At 41.4% G+C, this 24,895-nt stretch overlaps 1 non-coding gene and 2 pseudogenes across 1 annotated transcript; 2 read left to right on the top strand and 1 right to left on the bottom strand.

Moving 5' to 3' along the window:
• The first annotated feature begins 3,946 nt into the window (after positions 1-3,946).
• On the top strand, positions 3,947-4,295 carry Gm35595 (annotated as a pseudogene).
• Position 4,296: 1 nt separating this feature from the next.
• Positions 4,297-5,188, top strand: Gm5802 (annotated as a pseudogene).
• Positions 5,189-24,431: 19,243 nt separating this feature from the next.
• On the bottom strand, positions 24,432-24,561 carry Gm24625. The gene has a single exon (XR_003951269.1). It is a non-coding gene; the product is annotated as a small nucleolar RNA SNORA19 (small nucleolar RNA).
• Positions 24,562-24,895: the final 334 nt, after the last annotated feature.

Here is a 24,895-nt window from a genome sequence, read left to right as displayed (position 1 = left end):
ACTATCAGTGGTGGACAGTCAAGATAAAGCACTACCCTCTCAGGCCCAAGCATACTGGGTTCTGCTTGCTTTGGCTCTGAGATATCTCTGAACGACCATGTACCAAGGCATGGTTACCAGCCGACAGAGTTAAGAATTGGGCCTACTTGAAGAAAATGGGTACTTAGGGACATGTCCTTAAAGAATATATCTTGTCCTTAGCCCCTTTCTCCTTTGGTTTGCTTCCCAGATGCTCAAGGTATCTGTGCTCTGCCATGCACTCTGCCATGACATTCTGTCTTAGCTGACCAATAAACCCATGTGATTACTGTCACCAGTGCTACATGACACCCAGTTCAGCAACTTGTCAGAGATGCTGTGAGCACCAGAAACATGTAAAGAGTGTGGGAGGGAAGGGGAAAGATAGGAGGAAGTGATGGAAGAAACTTCTGCCAAATAAGTAATGTGAATTGGGTTTTGATGAGTCACTAAGAGGTCAGCAAAGAGACAAAGGGCAAGGGTAGATATTGTCTTCTTAGGTCCCCAACCCGGCTCCTCGCTGCTGCTGGTGAGCTGTTTCAGCCATCCTTCACCATTCCTGGGAGGACCTTGCCATTTGGTTCAAGATCAAGCTGCCCAGCTCCTCTCTTCTCTTCACCGTGTGCTAACTGTGTAGCCTAAGATACAAGATACTGACTGTCAACTGCAGTCCTGACTATATTCATTTCTATCTCCTTACTTGTTCCTAATGTGATGGGTAGTGGCAGAATTTTCTTCTCTTGGCTTTCCATTCTGCACTCTTCCCCAGCCTTGGAGGTCTATCTGTCTCTCAGTGGACCAGGAGCATGGAGCTAAAAGGACTGAACCCTCTGAAATCATAATAAGAAATAAATCACTCCCCCTTGTGGTGGTTTGAACACGCTTGGCCCAGGGAGTGCACTAGTAGGTGTGGCCTTGTTGGAGTAGATGTAGCCTTGTTATAGGATGTGTGTTACTGTGGGTGTGGGCTTTAAGACCCTCCTTCTAGCTGCCTGGAGGCCAGTCTTCTGCTGCCTTTAGATCAAGATGAGGAACACTCAGCTCCTTCTTTAGCACCATATCTGCCTGGACACTGCCATGCTTCCCACCATGATGATAATGGACTGACCTGCTGAAACTGTAAACCCAGCACCAATTATACGTTGCCCTTTATAAAAGTTAGCTTGGTCATAGTGTCTCTTCACAGCCATGAAAGCCTAACTAAGACACCCCTTTAACTGTTTCGGTCTGGTGTTTTAGTCACAGCAATGCAAAATTGACCAATGTATTTAATCTCATCAAGAGGGGTATCTATGCTTCTCTGTGTGGAGTCACTCTGAAAGGACACGGGACATGTTGATTTTGAGAGCCACCGTCTCACATGCTGATAGATTAGAAGTCAGGGTCCACTTCAGGGAGCAGAGGGTACATGAGGACAGGAGATCTGGAAAGGCCTTAAAAGCAATGCTTTACACTTAAAGCAAGCTTGGCGATGCTGTGCTAATCCTTCTCAAGCCTCTGCATCCATGGAAGGAGTTTTCATTACCTTGTGATCCCCACAACTCGTTACTAACTTATATCACACACTTACTGATTTATTCAACATTTGTTAGCTTTTCTCCAGTACCATCTGTGGCCCAGAGCCCTATTCTGAGCTGTGGGTTTGTAAGTGCTGTGAATAAAAACCCCACAGTGGCCTCCCTGCAGGGCTGCTGAAGTCTCAGGATCAGACAACTGCTCCAATGGGTTCCCCAATAGAAAGCATCCTAATAGAGTGGAGGGGCACGGAGAGAACAATGGGCTGTCTCTTTAGGGTTCTCTGGTACTAACAATGATGGTCTTTGCTTTAGCAGGTGTGTGGTTGTTGTTGTTGTAGATAATCAAACGCTTGGGTTTCTTTTCCCCCATCATTTCCAGTGGTGATCTTCAATATAAACTCTGCTCACCTAAGGTGCCTGTGCCTTCCCTCTTAGCCAAATGCATTGCCTGCCCTTCTATGTGTCTTCAGTCTTCCATGGTTCTCCTGAAAATATTATCAGCCACTCTGCACAGAGAAAAATTTCTGTAAACAACAACAACAACAACAACAACAACAACAACAACAACAACAACACACACACTCAGCACAAACACAGACATAGACAGAGATGGAGACAGAGACAGAGAGGGAAACAGAAAGAGACAGACAGAGATAGACTCATTTAGCCTAGACTGACCTTGAATTTACTTGTATAGCAGATGCCCTTGACCCTCCTACTTCCTCCTCCCAAGGTCTGAGATTACAGCCACTATGCCCATCAAGTGAATGTTTTATATGTACAATCTGCACATCCTCTCGACTGGAGTAGACTGCAGTTTTCATAGACCTATTTGACATCCTTTTCTCTTGGAGTGGTCTCCTTCTCTGGTTTCCAGGGTAACAGGACATGTCCTTGTGACTCCCAGCTACAGTTGAACCTGTTGACCTGACTGTTGATTCTTGACCTCTCTCCTTCCACAACCACGGGCACCTATGGCTAAATCATCCAAAGCTGAACCCTCTGTGGTCATGGGTTTCCCCCTCCCCCACTATTATCCTCTACAGTCTATACTTATCTCAGTAAGTGGCATGTCACCTATCCTCATACATAAGCCAGAGCTCTAGCCAGTTGTCTTACTCACCCTTTGTCTTTAGCCATAGATCAGTTTACTTTCAAGTCTAGGGTCCCCTGGTTGCTGGATAAGCCCTGAAATTTCTCTAATCTCAAATCACTCTACCCCCAAATTAGCTCCAATTCCCTCCCCTCCAGGACAACTCACTATTCATCTTCCAAATGACTCTTACCTCCGTTTACACCCTACCATATTGCCAGCTACCATACGGTACCCATCTCGTCACAGCACACAGAAGTATAATGGCTTTCAATTATTCTGATCCCAACCTTCATCCATGTGTCACCAGAGTGTCCTCTTCTGCCATCCAACTGGGCTTCTTTAGTTCTTCAAAAGTCTTCCTCCACACACAGGGCACACTGAAATGCTCTCTCTGGCCCATTATTACCTGGTACACTCCTACATGGTCATTATTTCCTTTTTAACTAGATCAATTCTCCTATTTAGAACATTCAGAGAACCTTTACAAAGTCCTGATTTATTATTTGTCTATGAAATTCTTTGATTATTCTCCTCCCCACTCTGAAATCATGAGCTTCATGGAGATAAACTGGCTGCTGAACTTTCACTGTCAACTTGGTGGCTGTCCACACAGTGGGTGGTATTAAAGGTTTTAATGCTAGGTTTTCTTGCCTAGTATTTATCATTCAACATAGCACACAGGTCTTTCATGAATGTTGATGAAAGGATGGCTGGATAGATAGTTTTTGAACATTATAACTCCTCTTAAAACCCCTTTAGGAAACTATGAAAAATTAAAAAGCTACTCTCTTCTTAAAAAGGCAATTTTATTCTGGTGCTCATGATGGCAAGGAAGACTGTAGAGCAAAGTAGACACAGTTCAAATCATATGCCCCTGGAGTTTAACTGAAAGAGGCACGTACAAAGAGTACAATGAGTGGCAACTCTAACTTCAACAACTCTCCCAAACTGACCCACATGGACACTGGATGACCTCTGGACTCCCTTAGGCATGAGTAATCTAACTCTGAAAACATTATTTTGTGAACTGGCTGTGCTTTTCTATTTTCAAAATTTCCCCAGCATTTTCCAGAATTCCAAGTATTCTGTCTGAGTCATCTCTAGGTAGGTCAAATCCATTTCTTCCACATCTGCCAGTGCTGATCTCTGAATGCAGTGGGTGCTGATGCTGTATAGCCAGGGGTCCTTCAGGGTGAATGTCATTAAATACTGGGAGTTGTGTGTTAGAAGTTGTAGAATCGAATAGAGCGAGGAAGGTCAGCTGGGCTTGTGGATTCTAGTAGTGAAAGTGCTCTCTATTTGACCAAAACATTCTAGATTTGGGCTTCTTAAGATTTTTGACAACCCAGATACCTTTAATTTTGAGAATTGGAATCGCTTACACTTGAGAAGAACTACTGAACAGCACATGCCAGAGGTCGAGGTCCAGGTCAAACATCGAAGGACAGCCTCACTGAGCAACCAAGAGTGTCACTTGTACCCACGACGTTCTCAGCAACAGCAAGCTCCTGTGGTGGATTTCCAGGCAGAACTAAGACAGGCATTCTTAGCTGAGACACCAAGAGGTGGTTAAAACAGTATTGCAACTTCAAGGTGGTGGAATTCAAGGAAAACAGGACCCATCCACTGTTTGTGAAACTTTGGTCAAGCTTACATTGTTTGTTAATAGCTTGTATCGAACCTTTATTTATAGCCCTTCCCTGAGTATTAAGGATCTTGAAATTTTAGTGTTGACAACGGCTATTGTGGAACAGCAATCATGACTGTGGGTACGAGTAGCAAGATGCTGCAGCACATTGACTATGGAATGAGATGTATCCTGCAAGATGGGAGAATCTTCATTGGCACCTTTTAGGTTTTTGACAAGCATATGAATTTGATCCTCTGTGATTGTGATGAGTTTGGGAAGATCAAGCCAAAGAATGCAAAACAGCCAGAACGTGAAGAAAAATGGGTTTTGGGTCTGGTCTTGCTACGTGGGGAGAACTTGGTTTCCATGACTGTGGAGGGCCCATCTCCTAAAGATACTGGCATTGCTCGTGTGCCTCTTGCTGGCACTGCAGGTGGCCCTGGGGTTGGAAAAGCAGCTGTGTACCAGCAGGAGGAGTGCCAGCAGGTCTACCTATTCCCCAAGCTCCTGCTGGATTAGCAGGCCTTGCCAGAGGAGTTGGAGGCTCATCCCAGCAGGTCATGACCCCACAGGGAAGAGGCACTGTTGCAGCTGCTGCTGTTGCTGCTACTGCTAGCACTGCAGGAGCCCCAACCCAGTACCCGCCAGGACGGGGACCTCCACCTCCACCTATAGGCAGAGCAACCCCACCTCCAGGCATTATGGCTCCTCCACCTGGTATGAGACCACCCATGGGCCCACCCATTGGGCTTCCCCCTGCTCGAGGGACACATATAGGCATGCCTCCTCCAGGAATGAGACCCCCTCCACCAGGAATCAGAGGGCCACCAAGAATGTGCCCACCAAGACCCTAAGATACAGTTGATAAATCTCAGCCCTTCTCTTCCCCTACAATGCTTCTTGTGAAATTGTGTACTTGCAAGCTTTTTGACCCCTCTTATTGTATTAACTATAGATAATAAATACATAGAGCATTAAAAAAAAGAAGTTGTAGAATCTTCTCTGTTGGAGGGGAGGGATGTCTTTTAAATATGGAAAGGCTAACAATTCTGTGAGAAGGGAGCATGTTGATTCCATGGGTTCCCCAGGTCTCCTTCTACATTATGATACTGAGATCCTGTTAATAATGGTTGACAGAAGAGCAGGTGTGCAACTCTGTATAATTCTTGAGATTGCTTCTGGGGCTGGAATTAAACAGAAAATGGAATAGATCATAGTGACGGAAGTCTGGCTGTGTGCTTTGGAATAGTAACCAGTCCCAGGGTTTTGTCACCTTGGCAACAGGCAAAACTCAATATGGGGAACTTGGAGCGCTTATGTTACTAACTAAAAAATTTGTCTGGATTCAGTGGTAGGAGGGAATGCATGTGGCATTTTATCTGCAGGTCTCAGAACATTGTCAGATGCTAAGAGACTTAGAAAACCAACAATGCATAAAATGCAGGGGAAACCACTGCATTCAGTGAAAAAGATGGCAATTCGGGCCAGCAAGGTTGGAAAGTTCTGGAGTGTTTCACACATGATGTTAAATGCCAGGATGATTTGTGGAAAGAAATAGACTGCTAAACATCTGTCCATTTGGTTTTTAATGATGCCAAACACTGAGATATTTGAAAACATTTAAGTGTTTGGCATTGGGAGGACATTTCTGAATGAATAATTATGTGCTTTAAAAAAATCTCTATTTTGGTGCTGAATTAGTAATTTTTGCAATTTTTCTTTATTAAATGTAACTAGAGTTTACATTGTATATCAAGAGACCCTTTAAAAAAATAGACATTCTGACTCTGTAGTAGACTTTTCCCAAGAGTGGACTAGCAGAAACTTCAACTGGACCCCTAGCAGCAGCTTTTAGAGATGCTTTGACCCTTGACCTCCATGCTGTCATCTATGTAGGCTTCTTTCTGCTTTTCTTGGTTCTGTTCTCAGTTTCCTTTGCTAGATTCTGTAATTTCCAATAAAGGACTATTTCTATTCCACACAGATCCCTGCCACCTGCCATTCTCTTCTCTCTCTTTCTCTCTCTCTCAATTTCTCTCTCTCTCTCTCTCTCTCTCTCTCTCTCTCTCTCTCTCTCTCTCTCCCTTCCTTCCTTTATTTCTTGATAATCTTATAAATTTTTGCAAATCTTAGTATCCTCACTTCTTTCCCCAAACTGAGCTGCAGTACTAAGTCCCTGTCTTGGTTACTGCTCTGTTGTGAAAAACACCATGCAAAAGGCAACTTTTAGGAGACAGCATTTAACTGGAGACTTAATTGCAGTTTCAGAGGGTTAGTCTAGGAATCATCATGGCGGGGAACATGGTGGCATTAGGGCAAGTAGACATGGATGAAGCAGCAGTTGAAAGCTTACATTCTGATCCACAGGCTCAGGCAGAAAGAGAGACTAGGCCTGGCATGAGCAATGAAAACTTCAAAGTCCACCCCCGGTGACACACCTCCTCCAACAAGGCCAAACCTCTTGATTCTTCCTAAACAGTTCCACCAACTGGGAACCAAGCATGCAAATATATGAGTCTATGGGGGCCATTCTCACTCAAACTCCACATTCCACTCCCTGGGCTTTTATTCATATCACAGTGCAGATGCATTCAGTCTAACTTCAAGAGTCACCATAGTCTTTCACAGTCTTAGCATTGCTTAAAAGACCAAAGTCTCTTCTGAGACTCAAAACTACCCCTTAGCTTTAACCCCTTGTAAAATTAAACAACAACCAAACAACATCAACAAAAGAAGAAGAAGATGAAGAAGGAGGAGGAGGAGGAGGAGGAGGAGGAGGAGGAGGGAGAAGGAGAAAGAAGAAGAAGAAGAAGAAGAAGAAGAAGAAGAAGAAGAAGAAGAAGAAGAAGAAGAAGAAGAAGAAGAAGAAGAAGAACAGATCATCTCCTTTTCAACACACAATGGCACAGAATATACATTACCATTCCAAAAGGAAGGAAATGGGACATAAGTGTGGAAGTGCTGTACCAAGGACAGAAACTCAGCAGGAAAAACTCTAAATTTTCTATCTCTATGCCTGATGTCTAAGGGCCTCATAGATGGTTCATCATATCTCTTACTCCATGCAAATTTGTTGACTGCAACACAGTTCTCTCTTTTGGGCTGGTTGCACATCCTGTCTGCAATATTCCTTGACATGTATTTCATGTCATTGGCATCTCCAACATCTTGAAGTTTCCAAAGCGATCAGGCTTCACTTTCACAGCTTCACACAATGGCTTCTCCAGACCTCCATGCAGGGGCTCGCCTGCCATACACTGGATTTTAGCAGCTTTCCCTAACCACACAGGAAGATCTCACAACTACTTTACTCCTGTTTCTCTCTTGATAAAGCCAGAACCATATGGCCAAAGCTGCCGTGTTCTGTTGCTTGCTGGGGCTCGATCCTGGCCCTCTCCATGACTTAGATTTGCATAGCCTTTGACTTGATGGTTTCTTTTATTACATAATGCTTTATGTTCCTTTATATTTCTTTTTCACAAGTTGGAATCCTCATTTACTTAAGAGAATAAAAGGGTCATCTTGGTTAATATCTTTTAACCCTAGGAATTAAAAAATAAAACAAAACAGGAAGTAGATCAAAATCTACCATACTGATGTATGCGTCAAGCCCACAGTTGATCTGTGTACACTCGGAGTGAAAGTTTGAAAGGAATTCATCATACTGTTTGGTTACGCACACTCTACCCCAGGGCCTTTGCACTTATTGCTCCTCTGCCTGGAGATCACTTCCACCTGATAGCCTTGTGCCGATTTACTAAATCCCTTCAGTCTTCATTCAAATGTTGATTCAACAAGCCTTTCCCTTAGAATGTCTTTTTTTGTTTGTTTGGTTGGTTGGTTGGTTGATTTTTTTTTGTTTTTGTTTTTGTTTTTAGAGACAGGGTTTCTCTGTATAGCCCTGGCTGTCCTGGAACTCAGACCAGGCTGGCCTCGAACTCAGAAATCTGCCTGCCTTTGCCTCCCGAGTGCTGGGATTAATTGTACCTCACTCTTAGCCCTGCTTTGCTGCATTTTCTTTATAGGGCAGCCACCATCTGACACACTTGTTTATTTATCTACCCACTGTGGACCCTGGGACTGTTCAGGCATAAACAACACAGTCCTAACTATTTTGGAAAATGACTCTGTGAGCTGAATGAGGGGTGGGGTCGGAGAGGGAGTGAGTGTCCAATGTTTTGAACAGATGTAACTGGGGATCTTGCCAAGAAAAGTTAAAAACGGTCTGGAGGGATTCAAGCATCTCGACATATCTCAGTAGTTCTCTCATCGTGTTACACTGATTTGTTAGTGAGTTAGCATTGTGATTTGTTAAGCTTAAAATATAAATACAGGGTAAAAGAAGGTCTGCAGCTTTTGTAATATTATTGCATATTGACAAAATATACCTATATATCCACAGAATACAATGTGAGACATTGTGTGTGTGACTAAATAAAATTAATTTATTTATTTATCATGTCAAATGCTCATTTTGTGGTGGTAGTTTTTAAAAGTCACTTTGCCTCTTTCTTTAAAAAGCTTTCTTTCAAGGATATCACCGTGCGTATATCTGTATTTATCCAGTGGCTGGTTGAAATACCCAAATGATCCCTGATGAACATTCTCATAAAATCTTTGTTAACTGGGCTGTGTGGAACACATCTGTAGGGTGAATAGTTAGGAGCAGAGCTGCTGTTGTGAGGCTCAAAAGCTTCTCCCTCAAGTCCTAGCTAAGTGAGCAGAGAGCTGGCTTCACTTCTGGCATTCCCACTGCGCTAGACTAACACTCGGCTTGAGCTTCTAACCCTTTCTTCTTAATTTCCTATCCTCATAATAAGGATATTTAATAGCTATGCAAATAGCGCACTGGAGATGTAATTTATTAAAGTAGGTATCAGAAAGTACCACTTACACACCAGGAGACTGACTTGATAACTCATTTCCACCTGCGTTTATGAGAGTTTTAATCTGTAGGCTTGACTCATCCTCCCCTGGTTGGCTCAGTCCCATGTGTGGCTTTCAGCCACCACAGAGAAGAACATGAGGTGCCTGCTGTGTCTCCCCTTGGAAACTGCGACAGGGCTTAGCCCGTGGACCAGCTGTGGGCAGCAGGAGCTCTCCACAAACACAGATTATGTTGTGAAAGGGGAAACCTCTTTTCCCTAGGGAATCGTGGTACACTTAGCTCCCCCAGAATATCCTGGTGCAAGTCCCCTGATAAACATTGCCAGGGACACAGTGGGGATGGATCAGCCCTTGGAGAGGTTCTTACAGAGAATTCTAGAGCAGAGGGGTCAAATTACAGTTCTTAGGCTTATGGGTAACCTTGACATGTCCATCAAAGCATCCTAGGATAAGAAGTGCTAATAAAAACATCTCTGCTTCCTGATTTTTCTTTTCAATAAAACAAATATAATTGAGATGTGAAAATACACATTTCCATGATTAGGATTCCATAGAGAACAAAATTGATAGAATGAATATACAAATTAGTACACATGTACACTTATATGGGATTTTTTTAGAGTGAGTTTGTTCATGGGTGGTTTCCATTTCCATTTGATAATGGATTGTTTCTATGCATGTCCTTCTTTATAACTTTGCAGGTCAGAAACTATCCAGCTCATGATGAGAAGTTCAGGTCATACAGTAACTTGGTGGCCTGTGTCAAATGTTCAGTTTTCAGTGAGGCCCAATAGCTATCTCTCAAAAGGAGACTAGCTGTCTGCAGATTATGGTAGAGCCTTGTTCCAAAATCCCAAAGGTCTCCTTTGCTATTCACCTGTAGGGACCTACCTGCTGAAGGCTCCAATCAGGATCCCCATCTGCCACAGACATCTCAAGTACCAGCAAGTCTGTTGGATTATATGGTCCAAGTCGTAGAGCACCCTCAAAACAGCTTAGATCTGTTGAAGAAACTTCTCCTATTCTAGGCTCCACACAAAGCTAAAAAGCTTTCTGAGTCACTTGGTGTTTAGGCTGGAGTAACACACCCAAGAAAGAAATGTGTTGTCTACAGGCCCACTAAACGGCGTGTTTCTTTCTTGGTGGTAGAGCTATAATAACTTATCCTTAACTTTAAAAGGCATATCTCTGTAAGCCCCAGACCACTGAACTCCCAAAAATTTCACTGAGGTAGAAGGCCTTTGAATTTTAGTTGGATTTGTTTCCCATCCTTTGATGTGCATATGTGTTACCCTGTCTAAAGTGGTTGCTACCTCTTCCTCACTTGTTCCAATCAGCATGTCATTTGTGGAAGAGATGAACAATCGAGACCTCTTCAAACTAAATTATGACACTGGGATAGGAAACACATCTATTCCTGAGGTAGAACTGTACAGGTACACTGTTGGCCTTGTCAGCTAAAAGCAAGCTGGTAGTTACTATGGACAGGCACAGAGAAAATGTCACTTGCTAGATCAACAGCTATATACTATACACCAGGAGTTGTGTTAATCTTCTCAAGGAAAGGAACCATGTCAGGCACATCAGCTACTGTAATCAGAGTCACTATTTGATTAAAGTTTTGATAGTCAACTGCCATTCTCCATGACCCATCTGTCTTCTGCACTGACAGATAAAGGGAGATGTGGTGAGAACCGCCACTCCTGCATCTTTTGAGTCCCTGATAGTGGCACTAATTTCTGCAATTCCTTTTTGGATGTAATATTGGTTTTGGTTCACTATTTTCTGTGGTAGAAGCAACTCCAATGGTTTCCATTGGTCTTTCTAACCATAAAACCCTTCACTCTACAGGTCAGGGAGTTCTGCCCACTTCTAAGTGTATCTATCCCAATTACACATTCTGGAACTGGGGAAATAACTATGGGATAAGTTTGGGTACCTATTGGACCTACTGTGGGTCAGACTCAGCCAAAACTCCATTAATTACCTGACGTCTTCAGGCCTCTACTTTAACTGGAAGGCCACAATGCTTCGTGAGTTCTCCTGGATTCAGCATCAATTCTGAACCAGTATTCAATAGACACTAGACACCAGAAAGTCTGGTTGTTTGCTTTTCCCCAGTGTACAGTTTCTCTTTATATAAGGCTGTAGGTCCCTCTGGGGAAGGACTGGAGAACTCTTTGATATTTGAGCAAAGTCTTTCCTCCAGAGGATCTGTCCTTTCCTTTATTCAGGGAGTTCTGAATCTACAAACTGGCTCAAATATGGAAACTGGACCACAGACCAATATTTCTTTCAGCCATGATGTAAGGTAGTTTTTCTCTATTTATGTGAGAATTTTTATGCTTCTACAGGTCAAAGGAAAATGAAGTAGGCTTCTCATTTATGTCATACCTGGGAACACTATGACTGATTAGCTAGTACCACATGAGTCATACCACCATAAAATTCAGTTCACTTCTGCTGCCCATCATTAGTCAGACTATTATGGACATTGTTTCGTCCGTGCTGCCCACTATGGCAATTACCATGACCTTGCCCTTGGCAATTCAGTGCTGTCACCTGGCCCCTTCTACTTCAAGGCACAATTGTATTAGATTCATCTAACCAAGCAATGCCATCTTCCTACCTAAGGTCTGGCACAAGAAAAACAGTGACCACAAAGCTCTTCAAAGGTGCTGGTGCTCCTCTCACCATTTTGTGTCTTATAGGATTAGAGAAGGGCATGTCTACTGGACCTTGCCATTGTGGAGGATTAGGTTTTATACAGCAGACCACTCTTGCATTGCACTTTCCCTGAGCTTTAAAATTCCATCATCAATGATAAGCCAAGGAATGCCAGGCATCTCCAAGATCTTTTCAGTAGGCCATCTCTGGACAAATGCTTTAGCCAACCAACCAAACTATTGATATCTTTAAAAAAACATGAAAGTCTTCATATTGAACCTAGAATTTTATATTAACCCTCATATCATATCATATCATATCATATCATATCATATCATATCACATCATATCAATAAACTCATCCTGGTCCAGTTTTCTGCTCCTCCCACCATTATCTCACTCTCTTACATCTCATTCCCACCCGTGTTCCTCAGACCTCTGCTGTAATGAATTAGCAAACTTATTAAGCTCTTTAGAGGTAAAGCTCACTTCCTCATAGTCTTCACTCTGTTTCCCCCTCAGAAGCCTACTTGTATTTACGTCTGGTCTACAGGCAACTATTAGTGGAACCTGAGATATCAGTATTGTCTTGTCTGATATCTTCTTCAGGGAAAGTCCCTGCTGTTTATCAGGCAACTAAGGATTTATTTTGTCAGGCAAAGGTAGAATAAACAGCATTTTAGGGTGGTGGTGGTGAGTGTATATCTTCTGTTGAAGCCAGGGAGATTATTTCCTCAGGTGAGATAAACCCTTGAGCATCTGAGGGCTCAACACTCTCAGCCTCAGTAGGGTTCTCCCACACATCCCAGGTTGTAGGATCCCATTCTTTACCAAATTAATGGCCTTACTTTAACTGCTGACTCCCTCTGAGACTGGGACCTACAGTTTTGCTGTGATTCAGCTAATACAATGAGGTTAGATTGGTTAGATTTTCCAAAACTTGAGCTCTGTGGCTGCTAAAGAGGAGATTCTCTTCCAGAGCACACTTAGAATCTTTTAGACCATCTTCCTTCCTTCCTAATGCTGTGACCCTTTTATACAGTTTCTCATGTGTGGTTGGTGTCCCCAACCATAAAATTATATGCTACTTCATAACTGTGATTTTGCTACTGTTATGGATCAAAATGTAAATATCTGATATGCAGAATATCTGCTATGCCACCCCCGTGAAAGGGTTATTTGAACCTCCAAAGGGCATGTGACCTATCGGTTGAGAACTGCTGCTTTGGACAGTTGGTGCACACTTGGGGCATTCAGTTTTACCACTGACTTCACTGTTGTCCTTCCTCATCTTATCCTGAGATGCTAGAAGTTGGTTAATTTTCTCACAGAGCTCATTCTTTTCCTCTGTCACTTTATACAGAGATGCTAGGAACAACCATCCAGCAGCATCAGTTTCTTTATTTTTCCACAAATTGTCAAAAGTTTTATATAGTCCCTAAATTTCTTGCTTTTCACAATAGGTGAACCAATCTAATCAAATGCATTTGTCTTGGTAAATTTATAAATTAGTCTACACCATGAGTGCTCACTGCTCCTTAAGCTTCTAGGAGAGGTGCTGGCAAGTTGGAAAGCCTATTTCATATACTTTAAAAATTCATTCTTATACTTCTTTTGGTCTTAAACTACTCCCTGGTACCAAGGATTTTATTAGTTACTGTTCTTTAGAGAAACGGAACAGACAAAATTACACACACACACACACACACACACACACACACACACACACACACACACATTAGTGTGTCCTTCCCTCAGTGCTCAGTGGTCCAACTATTCCAACAATGGCTGTCTCCTGTGGAACGTCCAAGAATCCAGTTTTTCAGTCGATGAGGCTGAATATCTCAGATGATCTTTGATGAAGACTGGAATCCTGAAGACTTAGGCTCTAATGCCCCTGACAGAATGAACTTGCCAACAAGAGTGAGGGCAAGCAGGCAAAGAGCAAAGGCTTTCTCCTTCCATATCTGTTATATAGGCTGCCACCAGAAGGTGTGACCCAGATTTAAGGTAGATAAGTACCACCTCGAAAGATCCAGTCAAGAAAAACCCCTCACAGGTATACCTAGTGTCTTAGTTACTATTCTGTTGCTGTGAACAGACTCCATAACCATGGTAACTCTTATAAAAGAACACATTTAATTGGAGGTTTGCTTACAATATCAGAGGGTTAGTTCCTTGTCATCATGGCTGGAGGCAAGCAGGCACACTGCTAGAGCAATAGCTGAGAGCTTTACATCCTGAACTGCAGGCAGCTGGCAGAATGCAAGACACTGGACCTGGAGTTGGAGTTGGAAACCTTAAAGGCCACTCCCAGTGACACACTTCATCCAGCAAGACTACGCCTACTTCAAGAAGGCCTCACCTCTTTCCATAAGACTACACCCCCTAATATTTTCAACCATTTCAACAAGTGGGGAACAATTGTTCAAACATATGATCCTATGACCATTTGCATTCAAACCCCCACACTCAGTAGCTTTGGTTTCAGTCAATTCCAGATAGAGTGAATTATGCTGGTAATCCAGTTCTTAGTGGGAAGAGTCTGCTGATTTCAACTGTTGGCCAAATTCCCTGATATAAGTTTCCCCACAATGGTCAGTGGAGAGATGGACACAATTGGTTCTCATGACTCATGAATCACACTGGAGCACCAGTGAGAGTGCATATGACTAATCACACCCTCACTCACACATTTTTTAATCTCTGTCAGCACTGCCACTTATCCAGACGGTATGGAGGTTAGAGATCTGTTATGACAACAGAGAAGGTAAGTAGTTTTATTGTTTTTACGGCCTCTGAAAGTGATTTTAATTGTGCTCATGGATTTTATGCGTCAGGAGTTTGGACAGAAGAGATCTGAGGATAGTTTATCTCTGTCTCAGGATAAGGGCAGCTCCTGGGTTCACTAGGTGCTGGGAGACTGCCTGATGCTGCTCCTGGCTTTTATCCAGACCCCAGGGAAGAGCATCTAAACATGGTTTCCATGTGCAGCTGATCTGCATTCTCATGGATGGTAATTGGGTTCTGAGAATGAAGAATTCAAGAGGCTTCAACATTCACAATATAGACTTGTTTCTTGTTTGTTTGCATTTTGTTGTTAGAGAGGACCTTGTAAGGATTAAATTGTACATGGGTATAGACTCAAGGGTGTGTATATAGCCCTACTTATTGGGAGGAGTCTCAAACTCACTTTGTAAGAAGAGGATGTAAAATAGAAGGAATTTTTGTGACCATTTTTGGAAAACATTGTGTGCTAGAGTCAATGTGCAGAGAACTCTGTTTATAAATTTCTTTTTTTATATGTACGGGTGTTTCTGTCTGCATGAATTTCTGTGCACCATGTTTGCTATGCCCATGAAGGCCAGAAGAGGGTACTGGAACTTCTAGGACTGAAGTTACAGATGGCTGTTAGTCACTGTGTGCATGCTGGGATCAAACTCTGGTCCTCTATAAGAATAGCCAATGCTCTTTCTTAGCCCTACTAAACTATCTCTCTCACCCTGTGTATAGAGAATTCTTTAAAAAAAAAAAGGCTCAGAATTATTTTCTATTTGATTCTTTACCAAACCTCCCTTGAACTTTTGACCCCACCCCCACCCCAGAGAGATAGCTAAGACTTCTCTCTAGGTATTTTATATTTTATGCCAAGGTAACACAAAACTGAAAGGATTTTATACTAGTTTAAGGAAACAGAGAAGGAATGTCCCATCCATCCATCCACCCATCCATCCACCCATCCATCCATCCATCCATCCATCCATCCATCCATCTGTCCAACAGAAGTTTATTAGATACCTACTGTATTCCTGCAACCATTCTAAGTTCTGTATATTAGACAGCCGCGATTCTGCATTATTTTTGATGCTCTGAAGACATTCTGCTTACAAGTCTGCTGAAAGTTTGGAAGACTGACTACAAACAGACAGACAAGCTGTGCAGCCCGCGCTCAGGAGGCTTCAGAGAAGAATAAGGACTCTATCAGGAACAGGATTACAGGTTTATTAATGCTGTATTCTGGCAACGAATCTGGACACGTCTGCCCGTGTTCCACCAACGCCTGTGCTTAACAAAGGCAGATGGATCTCTTAATTCTTTTGCAATGTTAAGAAAAAAAATGTATGCTTGCTCTCTCTTAAGAAGTAAAGGGCTGAAGTCTAGGGATACTGATTCATAAGATAATAATAATAACAATAACAATAATAATAAAGCAAAACCTGGCGTAATTGATTGGATTGGTATGTAAAATAAAAGACTGGACCTGTGTTCTGTAGGAGAGGAGCTATCCAGAGAATTTTGTAGAATAAAAAGAGAGAACTGCTGGGCGTGGTGGTGCACGCCTTTAATCCTTGCACTTGGGAGGCAGAGGCAGGCAGATTTCTGAATTAGAGGCCAGCCTGGTCTACAGAGTGAGTTCCAGGACAGCCAGGGCTATACAGAGAAACCCTGTCTCGAAAAACCAAAAAAAAAAAAAAAAAAAAAAAAACCAAACCCAAAAACAAAAAGAGAGAACTGCTTGGAGAACAGACAGATACACACAGAGACAAACACACAGACAGACAGACAGACAGACAGACACACACACACACACACACACACATACACACACACACACTTACAAGCAAGCAGAATGTAGACAAAGAGATCTCCAGAGAGAAAGCAGAACATAGAGAGAAGTTGATAAAAGACTGGAAAAGCTGTATCAAGCAGAACACAGGTCATCAGCCTGGATCCACGATTTGACTTCACGTTCTTCTTTTTGCCATCCCAGACACCCCTTCTCTCAGAACCCCTCTCTGTGCTATTTATCACAAGTTGCATTTGTTGTTTGACAGTTTGGAAACAATAGGACAGATATATCTGTATCCCTGTGTTATCTCGTTACTCAGTGTCAGTTCTGTGAATACATCCACTTACAGAGCCCAAGCCTACATTTTCTGCATTTGCCACAGAGAAAATGGAGTTGGTTACTCCGGAAGAATGCCCAGTTTATGTTACCAGCCCTCTGAAAATAAAATCTATAGTTGTCATTCAGAGGAGGGTTGAATGTGTTCCTGAGGAAGGCAGGAGGGTAAAAAAAGAGCTTTTCATTTTCCTCAGCATTGTTTTTGCTTCAGAGTTTATTTTTGTAATAGTTTAATAACAAAGCAGAGGAATTATGTGCTCTTCCATCAAGTGCTGTGCTCTCATTGAAAAGTCTACTGGGCTCCCCCTCTCCTTTAATCTCTATCTTGCTTCAGCTTAATCTCTCTCTCTCTCTCTCTCTCTCTCTCTCTCTCTCTCTCTCTCTCTCTCTCACACACACACACACACACACACACACACGTCAATATCAAATGGTGTTTGTAACGAGAGTCCTTTGGAAGGAGGTTTATGACCACGACTGAACATCACTGTAGTCAAAACACCCAACGCTTGCTTGCTTTGGACAGGCTCTGTGTTAAGCAATGGACATGAAATATTCCACACCTGTTAACCCACTTGCCATATATGCATAGAGCTAGGCAACTTGCTCAAAAATAGCAAAGAAACAACCTTTAGAGCCCTTGCACTTGTATTGTAGGCTTGATGGATGGACATCTGCCCATAGTAAGGCTACAATCTTTTCCTGATTAAACGTGACATTTAATGGAGGATCAGTAATACTGCAATCAAGGTCAACGTGCGTCAGCAAGACTACTTCTGTAGATTGGTTTCAAGTAGACTCCTTCTCTTTGAGCTCTTCCACCGTTTTGCTGTATCCCTAACTAATATATATTTTTTCTCTTGTATTCTTGAAATCCTGGAGTAAAGTAGACATTATTTGGTTAGGATTCCTGTTGCTGTAACGAAGCACCATGACCAAAGCAAGTCAGGGGTGGAGGGCATGGGGTTATTCATCTTACCTGTCACAGTCCACTGAGGGAAGCCAAGGCAGGAACTCAAGCAGGGCAGGAACCTAGAGGCAGGAGTGATGCAGAGGGGCTCTGCTTACTGGCTTTCTTCACAAGGCTTGCTCAGCATGCTTTTTTATAGAAGCCAGGACCACCAGCAAAGGGCTGGGCCCTCCCCATTAATCACTAATTAAGAAAAATGCCCTACAGATTTTTCTCAATTAATGTTTCCTTCTCTCCTATTACTTTAGCTCGTGTAAAGTAGAATAAAACGAGCCATCACAGACTTAGGAAAATCAAGGTCATCATGACCCGAAAGGAAGAACAAAGATAATTGGCTGGAATGTATCTTAGGAGACTTAATAAGCACAGACACATTTACTATGAAGAGCAGGAATAGTCTGGAGTGATGTGTGCTCTTTAATCCAAAATTAAACACAATATTCAGTAAGGCACAATTATTCTGAGCAGGTGTTTTGTCAGGCATTTGGCTGTGTAGGGGGATGATGAGCTTTCCAGAGTCAGGGCCATTAACTAAAGCATCATCCCCAAATGAACACATCGGCAGCTTCCATCCCGTGTCATGGTACGTGGATGTCCTCTCTCAGCTATGCTATCTACATCATGTACAGGAGCCAAGATGAGGGCTCATGTAGCTATGAAAGAAGACTAAAATAGGGGGTGGAACTGGTGTTGAGGAAAGGGGGCACAGAGCATGTGTGATGGGAAGGCAAAAAGGAGGGGATGGGGATGGGAAGATGCAAAGGTTGGTCAGAGGAAGGGGGAGACGTGAGTCAGCAAAGATGTCATAGTGACACTCAATGACAGTGAGAGCCACTGTTGTTTTTATACTATGCAGAATAAGATGAATTTACAGATGCTCTGGGCTCAAAACACATATTGATTTTATGTCACCCAATATTTGCTCTTCATTCACCCCCTAAAAACTCATTCCACTTGGTTGTCCGGTGACAAGTGCGGTGTGGTGATGCATGCCTTTCATTTTGGCCTCAGAGATGGAGACAGGGGAGTGTCAAGTTTCAGGCCAGGCAGAGATGCAGAGTGAGACCCTGTTAGGAAGGGTGGGGCATGATGAGCAGCCCAATCTGCTGTGAGGATCAGATTCACCCCTGGAATTGATGGAAGGCACTGAAGTCACCAACGACAATGACGATGATGATGACGACAATGATGATGACAATGATGATGACGACGACGACTTATAGATGCATGTGCCCACGAAGCACCTGCTTTCACTCCAAGTCCATATCTAACAGTCTGGTAATTTGATGTAGGGCTAAAGAACTATTTATGCTTATTTGGAAACTTAAACAGAAAAAAAACGCATAAGAAAGACAAAACTGTACATAAACACATAATCCAAATGCATTTTGTCTTTTAATGAAGAATTTCAGAATGATTGATGTATAATTATTCCTAGTATATACTTAAGTGACTACAAAATGCTCTCTTTTATGTTTGAACATTCTAACTTTATCACAACGAAAATTATGTGGTTATTGGTGTTACAATTATTTGTTTTTCTGTTTCTTAAAACAGATCAGTAAAAGTAATCACTTGGTCCAAGACATTAACATTTCAAATATTTAATATGTGTTACCAAATGGCTTTCTAAAGATAATTATACAAATTAATTATTAATTTAACTCACTCTCCTCTTTCTTCCTTCCTTCCTTCCTTTATCTCTCTCTTCTTTTCTTTCTTTTCTTCTTCCTTCCTTCCTTCCTTCCTCCCTCCCTCCCTCCCTCCCTCCCTCCCTCTCTCTCTCTCTCTCTCTCTTTCTTTCTTTCTTTCTTTCTTTCTTTCTTTCTTTCTTTCTTTCTTTTTCTTTCTTCTTTTATTTTAGAATAGGCAGGCCTTAAACTCATAATGATCCACCTACCTCTGCTTCACCTATGCTGGAATTAAAGATGTGCACCTCCCCACCCAGTGACAACTTTTTAAATTATTTATTTTTTATTTTTCATTTTTTGATTATTATATGATCAAATAATTTCTTCCTTACCTTTCTCCTCTCCAGTGCTTCTCACATACTCTTTCTTGCCCTCTTTCAAATTCATGAGCTATTTTTCTTTTTACCTGATTGTTTTATTTTATTGAAAATATATTTTTACATAAAATATAACCATATAGCTTTTATGGTTTTCCCTCCCTCTATACTTTTCAGTAACTCCCTACTACTGCTCTCATCTGGACCAACCCCTTTCTGTCTCTCAATAGAAAACAAACAGGCTTCTAAGGGATAGTAATAAGATAAAATACGGTATAATAAGATAAACAAAAATAAACACAGACAAATAGGACAAAGCAATCAGAAGGAAAGGAGCCTGAGAAAAGGTACAGGAAACAGAAATAGCTGCAGGGACCGACTTGTTTGCACATTCAGTTATCCTTTAAAAACACAAAACCAAAAGCTATGATATCTATGCAAAGTATCTCTAAGGTAGGGTTAAAAAAAAGTAAAAAGGTAACATTTTTAAAAAGCCTCAATATCACATTATGAGATAAAGAACCTCCAGAGACTCCGTTGGGTTTACTTTTGTTGGCCATCTACTGCTGGGCATATGGCCTATCCTTAGTAGTAGTTAGTTTTCCCTTTGCCTCTGCAAGTGGTTGTCAGTTGGAGACATCTTCTGGGCTAGAGATGGGGCACATATTCACTTCTGTTCCCAGCTCTAGGACCTCACATGGTACAGACCCGTGCAGACTCTGTGCACACTGCCCTAGTCTCTGAGTTCCTCTGCCTTTCTGTCCTGCTGTGTTTCGAAGGGCTCATTTCCTTGATGGCCTCCATCCCTTCTGGCTCTTAAACTCTCTGCTTTCTCTTCTGCAGGGTTCCCCGAGATCTTAGGGGAGGTATTTGATAGAGACATCCCATTTAGGACTGAGTGTTCCAAGTTCTCTCACTCTCTGCATATTTTCTGGGTGCGAGTTGCTGTATTTGTTTCCATCTGCTGGAGAGGAAGCCTCTTTGATGATAGCTGAAAGCTTAAGTACTGATCTATGAGTAAAACAGAATGCCATTAGGAGTCATTTTACTGGTACCTTCCTTTAGTAGAACGGAATATTTGGGTTTCTCCCCGGTCCCTGGGCTACATAGTATCAGGTTCTTGGTTTCCCAAGTAGTGTCAGGCATAGTGGAGTGGGATTAAAGTGAACTCCAATATTTGTACCACTATTGCACTAGTATGTCTTGCATGCAGGACGTCATTGTAGATTGAAGATTGGGACTGGGTTAGGGTTTGTGTTTCTCTTCTGGTAGTGTGCAGAATATCTTCTGTTACTGAGAACACCAGTCCATAGGGGTGAAGGCTCTAGGTAGGCACCAGCCAGACTTCTTCTCATTCCATGAACCTTGACGTCAGTTTGTGGAGAACAACCTATAGCCTTAGCAATAGTCTATGTTGTCTCAGAGTTCCCACAGAACCCCTTTGACTAACAACTCAATTAGATGTAACCTATGTCCAATACTGAAAACTTCATTTGATAACAAGAGATGTTCAGTTGGTCAGTGAGGTGATTTATATTTCCTTCTATTGTATTAGGTTTCCAGACTACCCCTAAAATGGTTCTTAATTTTAGCTCTTTCTCCACATTCCCTCCCTTATTCACCTTTTATTTTCCCACTTGATTCTCCTGCTTCTGTCTGCTACCCCCACTCATCCATAATGATCTATTATATTTCCCTTTCTTAACAAGATCTATCTTCTCCCTCCCTGCACCTAGTGCCTTACTCTGTACCTAGCCTCTGTGGTCTACAGGTTGTAGCTTGGTTATCACAGACTTAGCAGCTAATATCCACACACAGGCAAATAAATACCATCTTTGTTTCTCTGGGTCTGGGTTACTTCACTCAGGGTGATTTTTTTTCTAGTTCCATCCTGTAAATTTTATGATGTTATTTCTCTAACAATGGGGTAATATTTCTTGTGTTAATGTACCACATTTTATTTTTCTATTCATTTGTTGAAAGACATCTAGGTTGTTTCCAATTTCTGGCTGATATGAATAGAGCAGCAGTGAATGGTTGAGTAAGCGTCTCTATGATACAATGAAGCATCCTTTGGGTAGATGCCCAAGAGTGGTATATCTGGATCTTAAGGTAGATCGATTCCCATCTTCCTGAGGAACAGCCACGATCATTCCACAGTTTGCACTCCCACCAGCAATGCAAGAGTGCTCCCCTTTCTCCACATCATCACCAGCATGAGCTATCACTTGTTTTATTGATCTTAGCCATTCTGACAGGTATAAGATAAAATCTAGATGTAGTTTTGACTTACATTTATCTGATGACTAAGGATGTTGAACATTTCTTTAACTGTTTCTCAGACATCTGAGTTACCTCCCTTGAGGATTCTTTGCTTAGATCTGAACCCCTTTTTAAATTGGGATATTTGTTTTCTTGATATCCCATTTTTTGAATTCTTCATATATTTTTAATATTAGCTCTCTATCAGACATATAGTTGGTAAACATGTTTTCTCGTTCTGTTGGCTGCCACTTTGTCCTATTGATGGTCCTTTACCATGCAGAAGATTTTCAATTTCACAAAGTCCTATGTATTAATTGTCAATCTTAGTGCTGTGCTAGTGCTCTTCTGTTCAGAAAATCTTTTCCTGTGCCAATGAGTTCAAGACTATTCTTCACTTTCTCTTCTGTCAGACTCAGGGCATCTGGCTTTATGTTGAGGTCCATTTGAAAATGATTTTGTGCAGAGTGATAAATAAGGATCTATTTAGATGGACCCATCCATTTTGACCAGTACCATTTGTTGAAGATGCTGTCTTTCCCCCAAAGTATATTTATAAAAAAAATCAGGTGTGCGTAAGTGTGTAAATTTATGTCTTGGTCACCAATTTGATTCTAGTGTTTTAGTGTTTCTGGGTTTTCTTTTCTTTTAATGACTGTGAACAATTGGGCTAGAATTCTGATGGGAATTTCATTGTATTTGTAGATTGCTTTTGGTAGGGTAGACATTTTTACTATATTAATCCTACCTATCTATAAACATGGGATATCTTTCTATCTTCTGATAAGTTCTTCAATTTCTTTCTTTAATGTCTTAAAAATTTTTATTATACAAGTTTTTCACTTGGTTGCTTAGAGTTACCCCAAGATACTTCATATTATTTGGATGTGTTGTGCAAAGTGTTGTTTCCCTGATTTCTTTCTTAGTCTATTTTTCATTTGTATGTAAGACGGCCACAGATTTTTGTGAGTTAATTATGTATACTGCTATTTAGGTGAAAGTGTTTATCAGCTGTAGGAATTTCCCGGTGGAATTTTTAGGGTCACTTATGCTTACTATCATATCATCTTTATATCAGGTATCAATGTAGATGTTCCTTCCTTTCCAATTTGCATCCTCTTGATTGCCTTATGTTGTCTTACTGCTCCAGCTAAGATTCTTCGAGTACTATATTGAACATGCATGGAGAGAGTGGACAACCTTGGTTTGTTCCTGTGTTTTTCTCTGTCTAAGTTAATTTTGGCTATGGGCTTGCCAAAAACTACTTTTATTATGTTGAGGTATGTCCCTTGTATCCCTAATCTCTCCAGGACTTTGACCATGAAGGGGTTTTAGGCTTTTGTCAAAGGCCTTTTCTGCATCTAATGAGATACTGGTGTAGTTTTTATATTTCCCTCTCCTTATGTGGTGGTTTACATTTATTGGCTTGTGTGTGAACTATCCCTGCATCTCCTGGATGATGCCTATTTGATTATTATGATGATCTTTTTGATGTGTTCTTGGATTTCTTTTGCAAGTATTTTGTTGAGAATTTGTGCATCTCTGTTCATAAGGGACATTTGTCTGTACTTTTTTGTTGTTGTTGAATGCTTGTGTGGTTTGGGTGTCAGAGTAACAGTGACCTCATGAAAAGAATGGGCTACATTTCTTCTGTTCCTATTTTATAGAGTAATTGAAAAACTGCTGGCATTCATTCATCTTTGAAGGTTTGGAAGAATTCTGCATTGAGTCCATCTGGCTCTTGGCTTTTTTTTCCAATTGGAAGCCATGTCTTTACTGCTTCCATTTCACTAGGGGTGATAGGCTTGTTTAAGTTGCTCATTTGATCTTGAGTGGATTTTGGTAGGTGTGATATAGCATGAAATGTATTCATTTCTTTTAGGTTTCTCCAGTGTGGTGGAGTAGAGATTTTTAAAGTATGTCCTTAGGATTCTTTGGATTTCCTTAGTGTCTGTTGTTATGTTCCCCTTTCAGCTCTAATTTTATTATTTTTGAATCTTCTCTCTCCTTCTTTTTGTTAATTTGGCCAAGGGGCTGTAAATCTTACTGATTCTTTCAAAGAACTAACTCTCCATTTCATTGATTCTGTGTATATTTATGCTCGTTGTTTCTATTTGGTTGATTCCACCCCTGAGTTTGTTTGTTTCTTGACATCTAACCTGCTGGGTGCTGTTTCTCCATTTTGTCCTAGAACTTTCAGGTGTGCTGCTGTTACTAATATGGTATCTGTCCAATTTTTTATGTAGGCACTTAATGCTATGCACTTGCTCTCATCATGTCCCATGAGCTCAAGAATGTTGTGTTTTCATTTTCATTACTATATAAAATCCTTAATTTCTTTCTACTTTTTTCAAAAAAAAGAATACTTTTTAAAAGATTTACTTATTTTATGCATGCGTGTATATGAGTGCTCTATCTGCATTTACACCTGCATACTAGAAGAGTGCATCAGAACTCATTATATATGTGTGTGTGTCTGAAGGACACTGACAGAATTACTATAGGCAGTTACTCACTAATTACTTTCAACTATTTGTATAGCACGTAAGAAACAACACTGCTCACATATTCAAAAGAAAGCAGGTTGATGAAATGTGCAACAGAACTCATTATAGATGGTTGTAAACCACAATGTGGTGGTTGGGAATTGAACTTAGGACTTCTGGAAAAGCAACTGGTGCGCTTAACCACTGAGCAATCCCTCCAGCCTCTAATTTCTTAATTTCTGTCTTGACTCATCTTTCCTTCAGCACTGAGTTGTTTAGTTTCCATGAGTTTGTAAGCTTCCTATTGTTGTTGATATCCAGCTTTAATCCATGATGGTTATATAAATAGGATGCAGGGTGTTATTTCAATTTTCTTGTAGCTATTGAGACTTGCTTTATGTTCAAGTATGCTGTCAATTTTGGAGAAAGTTCCAAGAGATGCTGAGAA

This window comes from Mus musculus, chromosome 14 (genome assembly GCF_000001635.26).
Source record: "Mus musculus strain C57BL/6J chromosome 14, GRCm38.p6 C57BL/6J".
NCBI classification, from domain to species: Eukaryota; Metazoa; Chordata; class Mammalia; order Rodentia; family Muridae; genus Mus; species Mus musculus.
Note: the sequence above shows the minus strand (reverse complement) of the source record. Positions and strands in the feature narration are given on the sequence as shown.